Source organism: Lolium perenne, chromosome 2, assembly GCF_019359855.2.
Source record: "Lolium perenne isolate Kyuss_39 chromosome 2, Kyuss_2.0, whole genome shotgun sequence".
Lineage (NCBI taxonomy): Eukaryota > Viridiplantae > Streptophyta > Magnoliopsida > Poales > Poaceae > Lolium > Lolium perenne.
The window spans coordinates 226,919,041-226,931,217 of record NC_067245.2 but is presented as its reverse complement, the minus strand read 5'-3'; positions in this window follow the sequence as shown (position 1 = coordinate 226,931,217).

Here is a 12,177-nt window from a genome sequence, read left to right as displayed (position 1 = left end):
TACAACATAGGCGGTGTTGTTATTTGCGTTCGCCCTGATGTCGAATATTTCGACGTCAAATTCCCCTACTCCGTTCAAGGGTGGCGCAGGAGGTGGCCCTATGTTCGCGTGGAATACTCCGACTCGCAGGAGTACAACCTTGCCCCTTTTGACGGTAGCGCAAAAATCCTTCGCCGCCGCTCCTGGGACGCAGAAGCTACCGAAGAAGAAAGAACGACGATAGAAGATCTGATGAAACGCATCCACGAACTTCAGAATATCCGTGGCAAAGAGCTGTCTGGAATTCAGATTACTGCGTACTTTCTTAGGATTAGGGTGCAACCTCTTCAGGCTCGCAAAAAACCTATGTGGATGTATGCTGGCGAAAAAGATGTCGACCGCCTCTCCAAAGATCTCTCTGTGAAGGACTTGGAGAAGCTTGTTCGGCGGATTTCTTCACTAAGCAAGAAAGACTCCATTCCATCCCCGTGTCGCGTGGAACCTTATAGTGCCACCAACACTCTCCCCAAGGTAAACTATCTTTGTTCTCGCAAGTTTAATCTTTGTCAGCTGCTATGTGTCGAATTTCACTGTTGTAACTTGTCATCGACATAATTTTTTGCCTTATAGGAACATCAAGTTGTATCTTCTCTTCCTCCGGTTACTGACGACACCCAGGGTACTTCTCGCCCTGAGAGCGAAATTGCGGGTTCTCGTAAATCCGCAGCTTCCTCTGAAAGAGAAGCTGAATCTGAGGCTTCCGAGTCGACGCACTCTCTCCCTTCTGCTGCTTCTCCGACTAACAAGAGGAAAAGGGACGAAGTCGCGGACACCGGTACCTCCAAAGCCGATGATGACCCACAAGTATAGGGGATCGCGATAGTCTTCGAGGGAAGTAAAACCCAAATTTATTGATTCGACACAAGGGGAGGTAAAGAATACTTATAAGCCTTAACAACTGAGTTGTCAATTCAGCTGCACCTGGAAAAGCACTAGTAACAGGGGTGATGTGAAAGTAGCAGTAATATGAGAGCAATAGTAACAGTAACACAACAGCAGTAGCACAAGAGCAATGGCACCAGAAAATAGTTGATACTACTTCCAATGACATATAGAACGAGTATATAATGATGAGAGATGGACCGGGGTTCCCAGCGATCTACACTAGTGGTAACTCTCCAATAAGTGACAAGTGTTGGGTGAACAAATTACAGTTGGGCAATTGATAGGATTCAAAGCATTAAGATAGAACATCAATTCATTAATCATGTAGGCATGTTTTCTATATATAGTCATACGTGCTCGCAATGAGAAACTTGTACAACATCTTTTGTCCTACCAGCCGGTGGCAGCCGGGCCTCAAGGGAATCTACTGGATATTAAGGTACTCCTTTTAATAGAGCACCGGAGCAAAGCATTAACACTCCGTGAAAACATGTGTCCCTCACATCACCGCCATCCCCTCCGGTTGTCCCGATTTCTGTCACTTCGGGGCCTTTTGTAAGGGTACATTGCCCCTATGTGTGGTTTTGGTAATTAATGACAACCCCTATGGACTAATGTTTTCATTGAGTTTATATGAAGGAATATTCCATAGGTACTACTTGCTCTCCATGTGTTGGATTCAAGTATGGATGCCATGAAGATAAAGGTATATCTTGTGTATTGGCATCAAGATCATCGGTATGAAGATATATATATGTGATATGATCAATAAGAAGAAATGAAGATGGAGTTCTTATGTGGAACTCAATATTAGCCATGCTCTATCTTATGTGAGTATGTGAAGATACAAGGTTGAGTTGGGCAAGTTCAAGATGAGCGTCACAAGTGAATCACATACTTGAAGCTTGCCGTCCATTTGATGATAATGGACTTGTGAAGATGTGCATCAATGGAGCTTTCCCATCATAGTGTATGGGGGAGCATTTGTGAGTCTTCACGAAGCAACATTGGTCAAGAGAGGCATTCCGGCTTGAGTGAAGCTTGAAGAGTTATCATCAAAATCAAGCGGGATGCACAAGGCAAAGGTATGACCTTGCTAGGTTTTCCTTTTACCGGTCTCAAGGTGGATGTTGGGAGACCGGATTATAGGATAGATAGCCGCACTATTAAGAGGGGCTTTCGGTTGAGTAACTTGATCACATCGTCTTAGGGAGCTCAACCCTTTGCATACTTTGCATATCCTTATTGCTTCTTGGTGTTTCTCTATGTGAGGTTCTTGAGCTTGTTGCTAGCTTTACAACAAGCCCAAGTTCATCGAAAACGGAGTTCGCATGCATCTTCTATTGCGTTTTCGAGGTTGGGTGATTTTACCGATTATTCATGATATAAGGTTCTACCCTTTTATATTCATGATAAAATCCCCTCCTACAATTTCTTGAGTTTGCACTTTCTATTGGATGGCATTTGTTATTATCTTTCCAACGGAATTTGTTTCATGTCAATCGGAGTTCGGGAGCAATAGTTATTAAAGAAAAGGTAAAAGAAGAAAAAGAAAAAGAAAAGAAAAAAAAGGGGGGAAGGCCCCGGTTGCCGCCAACTGCCGGCCCGCACGCCGGCCCACCCGGTCGGCCGGGCGGCCACCGGCCCACGCGCCAGCCTGGCCCGGCTTCCCTCCGGTCCGACCGGACTTTAACCGGGCCGCCGCCCGTCCGGCCCACTCCCCGTCGCGCGCCCCGCGCGGCTGCGCTCCACGCCGCCGGCGCTGGCGGGCCGCCGCAGCCAGGCGGCCTGCTGCTTCCCCCCGCGCGGTATGAAGGAATTCACCGCCCATGCGCGCGCCCTGCCTCGCCCGGTCGGTGGGCCGGCCGGACCGGACGCTGACCGGCCTCCCGGCCCAGCTCGGAGCTCGGTCGGCCGCTGGCTTGGGCTGCTTTTGCCCGATTTTAATGCGATTTTCACCCTACTTTTTCCCCAACGGTTATTTCTCTCCCTAGACTATAAATAGCCCTTCTTCCACCTTGAGCAACAACTTCTTCCCCTTTCTCTTACCTCCATTGTTGCATTTGAAGAAGTTGCTCTCTCCCTTGATTCCTCCAACCGTTCTTGCTCATATTTGAGGATTTGAGAGAGGAGATCTAGATCTACACTTCCACCAAACCGTTTCTTCTCTAAGTGAGGGAATCTCTTGGGATCTAGATCTTGGAGTCTTTGGTTGACTTTCCCCCTTGTTCTTCCTCTCCAATCTCATCCTAGCATTCGTTGCTTTGGTGGGATTTGAGTGGGACGGACTTGAACACCTCCGGTGTTCTTGCTTTGCATCATTGCATAGTGTTGAGCTCTCCACCATGATTTGTTTGAGTGAGAGACCGTGAGCTTGTTACTCTTGGAGGGTGACCTCCTAGTTGGCTTGGTTGGTGTCCCGGTGATCTCTTCGTGGAAGATTGTGAAGGGGCCCGGGCTTCTCCTTCGTGGAGCTTGTGAAGTGGTTGTGGAGCTTGCCATCTCCGGAGCGGAGGAAAAGCTAACCATAAGGAAAGGGCCATTATCCTTCGTGGGTGTGGTTCGGAGAATAGGGTGAGCCTTCGTGGCGCGGGGAATCCTTCGTGGGACCTCCACTCCTCCAAACGTGACGTACCTTGTTGCAAAGCAAGGGAACACGGGAATACATCCTCGTCTCCACGTGCCTCGGTTATTTCTATACCCGAGCTCTCTTTCCTTGTGATAGCCATCGTGCTTGAAGTACATATATCTTGCTATCACTTGTGCTACATATATCTTGTGCCTATCTTGCTTAGCTCTAGTTGCTACTGTTATACTTAGTTGAGCTTAGCATATTTAGGGTTTGTGCTTGTAAACTAAATGATAGTTTAATTCCACATTCTTACAAGACAAATCCGCAAGAGTTTGTAATTGCCTATTCACCCCCCCCCCCCTCTAGGCGACATCTCGATCTTTCAATTGGTATCATAGCAAGGTCTCTCCTTGTTTAAGGCTTCACCGCCTTGAGAGTAAAGATGTCGGCTAGTATAGTGCACAATGACACAATTGTCTTTAATGGCACAAATTATCTTTTGTGGAGAAATTGCTTGCTTTGTAAGCTTCGGACCTTGTGTCCACATATAGAGCAATTTCTAGATGTCGGTTTTTCTCCTCCGATGGATTCTCAAAATCTATCTTTAGAGGATGAGAAAAACTTACATCTTGAAGCTCAAGTATCTAATGAGCTTTTATTCTCTTTGAGACCCGATTTTCGTAGGTTCTTGATATATATAAAGCGAAAATCGTCTCATGAGATGTGGATCAAGCTTAAGGAAATGTTTGGTGGATCCACTTCTCAATTGGTCGGTGGTGACTCCGAGGAGCTCTCTTCCCCTTCACATCATGAAGAGCTCCAAGTTGCTTCCACCTCCGGTAGTGATGAGTTATCATCTTCTTTCACTTCACCAACGTGTAGCAAGACACGAGGTAATGATATGGTGAGTGGTGAGGAAAATTGCAATGTTGATATTGTGCTCAATAGTGATGATTCTTCATCTCTATCCCATTGTAATGCTTCCTCTTTGGACTTAAACATATCTAGCATTGAAAATGACCTACATGCTTGTGTTGATAGTCCTTGCATATCATGTGTAAATTGCTTACATAGATCTCATGAAGATATGCTTACCTTGTCTTGCTCCCATAATCAAAATGCTTATATTTCCTCTAGTTGTTTGTTGACTAACAATGTAGAGGAAACCGAACACTCTATGGATCAAGACATGATTTCAAATGAGGATTCAAGAATATCTTCATCTTCATCCTCCGGTATGCACATGTGCCTTATGGCATATGGATCAAAGGTATCTCCTACTTTGACTCCTAACACGTCCTCTAATGATGAGAATGATGATGATGATAATGATGAAGAATATAATACCTTGGTGCATAATATGGCAATGGTGTATGCTTCTATTCGTGGTAATAAAGAAGCTCGTGCTAATCTCGAACACTCTATGGATACCTTGTATAAATATAAGGAAACCATAGTGGAGTTGGAGTCCCATGTTGAAAATGGGGAAATGAGATTCACTCTCCTCAAGCATGAGCTAAAAGATGAGAAGCATACTAATTTTATGCTTACACAAAAAATTGAATCCTATGAGCTTGAAAATGAAAAATCTATTGATGATGCTTGTGCTACTAACTCTAATTCTTGTGAAGCATCGACCTTAAAGGAGAATGTTGAGCTAAGGGCTCAACTTGAGTTGCTAACTAGCAATTATAGGGAATTGGAAGAAAGTCATAAAAAGCTCTCAAGCTCTCATGATGATCTTCTAATTTCCTATGATGGGCTAAAGTTAGCTCATGAGGCAAGTATCACTAAGGTAACATCTTGTGAGCCTCATATGGATGTTAGCACAATCTCTACTACAAATGCTATATTGCCATGTGCTAGTTCTTGTAATCCATCTAGTCAAACTAGTGATACACCTTGTGTTGGATTACTTGCTTTGCCTTGTTGCTCTAACAATGAAGCTTCCACTTCCTCTAGTACTTGTATTTCTACTAACCATGTAGAGGAAATCAAAGAGCTCGAGGCCCAAGTCCTTTCTTTGAAGAAAGATTTGGAAAAGCGTCATGAAGGGAAATCCGCACTTGACAAGATGCTAAGTGTGCAACAATCCCCCAATGATAAGAGTGGACTTGGATTCAACTCCAATAACAAGAACAAGTCCAAGAGCAAGAGCAACAAGAAGAAGGGCCAAGATAAAGTCGATGATCCGGCCAAGTTGGTTTGCTTCAAGTGCAAGGTTGAAGGGCATCATGTTAGATCATGCCCATTGAAGAAAAAGAAGAAGCACTTGAGTGAGAAACAACAAGGGAAACGGCCACAAGGTAAAGGTCAAGCTCATGCTCGACCTCAAGTTGAAGATAGGCCACTTCCCAAGAAGAATCAAGATATTGTTCCCCAAGAGAAGAAATCAATAAAGAAGAGAAAGGGGAACACTTGCTACTTATGCCGTGAGAAGGGGCACTTTGCTTCTTCTTGCTTAGGTGGTACCTTATCTAACCCTATAATTGTTGATGATGATTATTCTCTAGGGAAGGATAAGGATGGCAAAGTGTTTGCCAAGTTTGTTGGAACTCAAAGTGGTTTCAAGAAAAGAACCATTTGGGTTGCCAAGCCTATTGTGACTAACCTCTTAGGACCCAACTTGGTTGGGGACCAACAATCTCAAACTTGATCAATAGGTACAAGTGGAGGTCATTGGAGACTTGGCTACTTCATGAAGAATTAAGGGATCTTCATATATTACATTTTTACCAAGCCAAGTCATATGGATTATCGTCTATATCTTATATCCAATGTTCCTCTTTGCGGTAACTTATACGTCAACTCTTCATGTTTATTGTAAGTTACTTGCCCCTTTGCATGTTTGGTTTTGTACCAAATATGTGTATGTATGTGTTGTGTCTTACTTGCCTATCTTGTGTATTCAAGTATGTTTGTTTGTCTCATCATATACTTGTGTATTGTTTTGAGCCTAATGCATCTTAATGATATCTTATTTGGCTCTCTTTGAAGTGATTAATGGAACATCCCATTTTGGGGGAGTGATATGCTTTGTGCATCTCTCTTTCTTTAAAATGCGTGTACATGAGTACCACCACTTAGTATTGATATTGCAAGATTATCTAGTCACTATGTGGTGTGTCATACTCATGAGGAATTCAAATTCTAAATATCCATTAATCATCTCTAGTTGAATTTTAGTTGCCTCTTATTTAGAAGAAATGTTTTATCACATTATGGGGGAGTAATATGTTTTCTACATATCACAAGCCTAGAAAATGTGAACATATGAGGTTATGCCACTTAGAGTTGATGCTCTTAATTATCTTGTTCCTAGGTGGCATGTTTGCTCAAACAAGCTCCATTCCTAATAAAAATATTTTATTACTCATCTTGTGGGCTCTTGTTTGAATATGAAATTCTTGGTACGGTTTTTCCTCAAATACATATCTCTATATCTTATTTGGGACACCGTTTGCTTCAAGTTACTCTAATCATTGCCGTGCGTGATTGTGTGACTAATTGAAGTTATCAAGAATCTTCATCCGTGCATAGTGCTTAATTCTATATACTTATCCTATGCCTTTTATTGTGAAGTTGATCCTTACTATCATTGTCAATACTCCACCGGAAATTATTTCCAATATACTCATTGTCTTTGACAATTGATAACCTTGTATGTGGTTGAATTTTTGGATCATCTTCACCTTGGATTGTTTCTTACTTCCTTATTTTTTTTCCAAGAAATCTTTATAGCTCCCATATGTCTTCCTTGTCCCTTTGAAAAATCTTTTGATAAATCATCTTGATTCATATCAAGTGTTTGTTTTGGAATACATATCTTTTCTTTACGGTACATTGTGCCATTGTGAAAAGTAAGGGTTTGGTTTATTTGTTCGAACCTTGCTCTTTTGGGGAGTTTGCTATCTCATTCCTTCTTACATATTTTATTAGCTTGAATGAGATAAATCTTTGAGCATGTTTGCTTTATTTCATCCTCTATGCTCAATGGTTTCTTCTTAGTTCATTTGTTGAACTTTGTTGAACAAATCTTTTGAGATTTGCTTCTTAGATATAATTTGGACAACAAATTTGTTTTGTAACACCTCTATACCTTATTTGATTCTTTTGGTGTTTTGTCCAAAGTATATCTTTCTTGGATCTTTAAAAGTGTTGGTGCATGCTTATATGTAATTTGTTTATACTTGTAGCATGCTTGCTTTCTTTTGATTCATTATGTAGGATATACTCCATCAAATCCTAAATGGCTAAGATGTGCATGAAAATCAAATTTCATCTAAATATGCACATGTTTATATGGAGTGTGTCCTATATATTGTGGTTAGTCTAACCATGTTGGACCCAATAAGTTTGGGGACCAAGATGTACTTGAATAATGTTTTAGGTACATTGGAGATGCAATGGAGGCTTGGCTCATCTATAAGGAAGGTGTTGTCACCATATGAGGATTGGAGTCAAGCTAGGATGATCGATGAACTCTTATCTACTACATCAAGTCATTGCCATCTCGGTAACAAGTATCTTATTCATGCTCTCTCATATAGCATCCAACCTCTTGTAGGTTGTATCTTGGCATGAAATTATTTATTTCGAAAATATTGCGGTTCTTAAAAAAAAACCTTTTAAAGTAAAACTTCTTATTGAACATTTGAGTAATTTGAGAAGATGCATATGATAGGTTATATATATATCATATTTTATGATTCACCTATCACAAATATGCCCTCTAGCAATTTATTGCATATCAATTCCTCAAAGAGCTCTTGTGTGCAATATTGATGAATTTGTGAAATAAATCCGTATTTGTGATACTTGTTGCCTTTCTCAAAACACTCCAACTAGCTCTACTTCCCTTATTGTTAGTTGTAATGCTTTTGAGGTTTAACTTGGTTGAAGTTCATTCATATATACCATAAGTGAAAATTGGAGCCATTGGCTATATATGCTTCTTAAGCAAACATCCTTTGGTATATTTTATGACTTCATCTTGGATATCTTGTTTTATCTATTTTGTTAACCTCTTGTGTGTGCATGTTTCTTTATGTATCACTTTGTCCACTTTAGAAACTCATATACATAAGAGTGTTAATCCATCACCTTGATATCCTTGATCTTTGCCGACCATCTTTTACCCCTTTTGTTTTTAGTGGGTTGGTAAAGAAAATTTATGAGTGCTTGGTTTATTTATTTTCTTCATGCACCCATATCTCGTAATTGTTGGATTAAAGTTGTTCTTGATAAGCATACTCTCTTTATCTTAGTTGTGTTCTAAATGATATATAGGGAGTGAGGATTCCATGTTTGTGCATATTGTATTCAAATGCAAACATTATAAATTGTGCACGAACCTTGGGGAGCTTTCTTATTTTTTTTGAGCACTATATTTCTCTTATCATGATATCTTTGTTTGTCCAATTGGATCTTTGATTGCTTGCTTTATTTGTTGAAGCTCACCTCACCATGTTATCTTTATGCAATCTTTGATCCTCAATATAGTTTGATTTCCTTCAAGTATTCATCATTGGATATGTGCACTTGATTCCACTCAAATTATGAGAAGTGCACACTTTGGGGAGGAACTCACATTATATTGGCCTTCTAAATTTTTCACCCATTTTGACAATCGATGCCAATGGGGGAGAAATTTAGAGGGTTTAAGGGAATGGTTTTATACTTAAGATTGGTTTGTGCTTAAGTGTTTTGCCTCTCATGCATTTCATATTTATATGTCTTGCATGGTTGTATATATATAGTGGAAACTAGCCCAAAGGTTAATCTTGACAATGTATGCAATGAATTCATGTTCATCACACGTGCATACATTGTGGGGGAGTTTTCTCTATATATATTGGTTCTACTCACATCCATTGCATTTGTTGTAGTTGTGTGAGTAGAGCCGGTTTTGATATGGGCTAGTAGCTTTGTGTTACTTGACCATATCAAATACAACCTCTTGTATACAACTTATTCTCGGATAAGTTGCGTACTAGTCACTAATATTCATTATATAAACCCTCTTATTGTGGTTGTCATCAATTACCAAAATGGGGGAGATTGTAAGGGTACATTGCCCCTATGTGTGGTTTTGGTAATTAATGACAACCCCTATGGACTAATGTTTTCATTGAGTTTATATGAAGGAATATTCCATAGGTACTACTTGCTCTCCATGTGTTGGATTCAAGTATGGATGCCATGAAGATAAAGGTATATCTTGTGTATTGGCATCAAGATCATCGGTATGAAGATATATATATATGTGATATGATCAATAAGAAGAAATGAAGATGGAGTTCTTATGTGGAACTCAATATTAGCCATGCTCTATCTTATGTGAGTATGTGAAGATACAAGGTTGAGTTGGGCAAGTTAAAGATGAGCGTCTCAAGTGAATCACATACTTGAAGCTTGCCGTCCATTTGATGATAATGGACTTGTGAAGATGTGCATCAATGGAGCTTTCCCATCATAGTGTATGGGGGAGCATTTGTGAGTCTTCACGAAGCAACATTGGTCAAGAGAGGCATTCCGGCTTGAGTGAAGCTTGAAGAGTTATCATCAAGATCAAGCGGGATGCGCAAGGCAAAGGTATGACCTTGCTAGGTTTTCCTTTTACCGGTCTCAAGGTGGATGTTGGGAGACCGGATTATAGGATAGATAGCCGCACTATTAAGAGGGGCTTTCGGTTGAGTAACTTGATCACATCGTCTTAGGGAGCTCAACCCTTTGCATACTTTGCATATCCTTATTGCTTCTTGGTGTTTCTCTATGTGAGGTTCTTGAGCTTGTTGCTAGCTTTACAACAAGCCCAAGTTCATCGAAAACGGAGTTCGCATGCATCTTCTATTGCGTTTTCGAGGTTGGGTGATTTTACCGGTTATTCATGATATAAGGTTCTACCCTTTTATATTCATGATAAAATCCCCTCCTACAATTTCTTGAGTTTGCACTTTCTATTGGATGGCATTTGTTATTATCTTTCCAACGGAATTTGTTTCATGTCAATCGGAGTTCGGGAGCAATAGTTATTAAAGAAAAGGTAAAAGAAGAAAAAGAAAAAGAAAAGAAAAAAAGGGGGGAAGGCCCCGGTTGCCGCCCGGCCTGCCGGCCCGCACGCCGGCCCACCCGGTCGACCGGGCGGCCACCGGCCCACGCGCCAGCCTGGCCCGGCTTCCTCCGGTCCGACCGGACTTTAACCGGGCCGCCGCCCCGTCCAGCCCACTCCCCGTCGCGCCCCCGCGCGGCCCTGCGCTCCGCGCCGCCGGCATTCTGGGCTGGCCGCCGCAGCCCAGGCGGCCTCTTGCTTCCCCGCGCGGTCTGAAGGAATTCGCCGCCCATGCGCGCGCCCTGCCTCGCCCGGTCGGTGGGCCGGCCGAACCGGACGCCTGACCGGCCTCCCCGGCCCAGGGCTCGGTCGGCCGGCTCATTTGCTTTGGCTGGGCTGCTTTTTTGCCCGATTTTAATGCGATTTTCACCCTACTTTTTCCCCAACGGTTATTTTTCTCCCTAGACTATAAATAGCCCTTCTTCCACCTTGAGCAACAACTTCTTCCCCTTTCTCTTACCTCCATTGTTGCATTTGAAGAAGTTGCTCTCTCCCTTGATTCCTCCAACCGTTCTTGCTCATATTTGAGGATTTGAGAGAGGAGATCTAGATCTACACTTCCACCAAACCGTTTCTTCTCTAAGTGAGGGAATCTCTTGGGATCTAGATCTTGGAGTCTTTGGTTGACTTTCCCCCTTGTTCTTCCTCTCCAATCTCATCCTAGCATTCGTTGCTTTGGTGGGATTTGAGTGGGACGGACTTGAACACCTCCGGTGTTCTTGCTTTGCATCATTGCATAGTGTTGAGCTCTCCACCATGATTTGTTCGAGTGAGAGACCGTGAGCTTGTTACTCTTGGAGGGTGACCTCCTAGTTGGCTTGGTTGGTGTCCCGGTGATCTCTTCGTGGAAGATTGTGAAGGGGACCGGGCTTCTCCTTCGTGGAGCTTGTGAAGTGGTTGTGGAGCTTGCCATCTCCGGAGCGGAGGAAAAGCTAACCATAAGGAAAGGGCCATTATCCTTCGTGGGTGTGGTTCGGAGAATAGGGTGAGCCTTCGTGGCGCGGGGAATCCTTCGTGGGACCTCCACTCCTCCAAACGTGACGTACCTTGTTGCAAAGCAAGGGAACACGGGAATACATCCTCGTCTCCACGTGCCTCGGTTATTTCTATACCCGAGCTCTCTTTCCTTGTGATAGCCATCGTGCTTGAAGTACATATATCTTGCTATCACTTGTGCTACATATATCTTGTGCCTATCTTGCTTAGCTCTAGTTGCTACTGTTATACTTAGTTGAGCTTAGCATATTTAGGGTTTGTGCTTGTAAACTAAACGATAGTTTAATTCCGCATTCTTACAAGACAAATCCGCAAGAGTTTGTAATTGCCTATTCACCCCCCCCCTCTAGGCGACATCTCGATCTTTCACCTTTGGTTCCGGACAGCGACATGTGCATACAACTTGTAGATACAATCTAAGCAATAATTATAAAGCTCAAATCTAAGATCATGCCACTCGGGCCTTAGTGACAAGCATTAAGAATAACAAGATTGCAGCAATAATAACTTCACAAACTTTATAGATAGACTAATCATAATGTATCATCCATCGGATCCCAACAAACACAACACC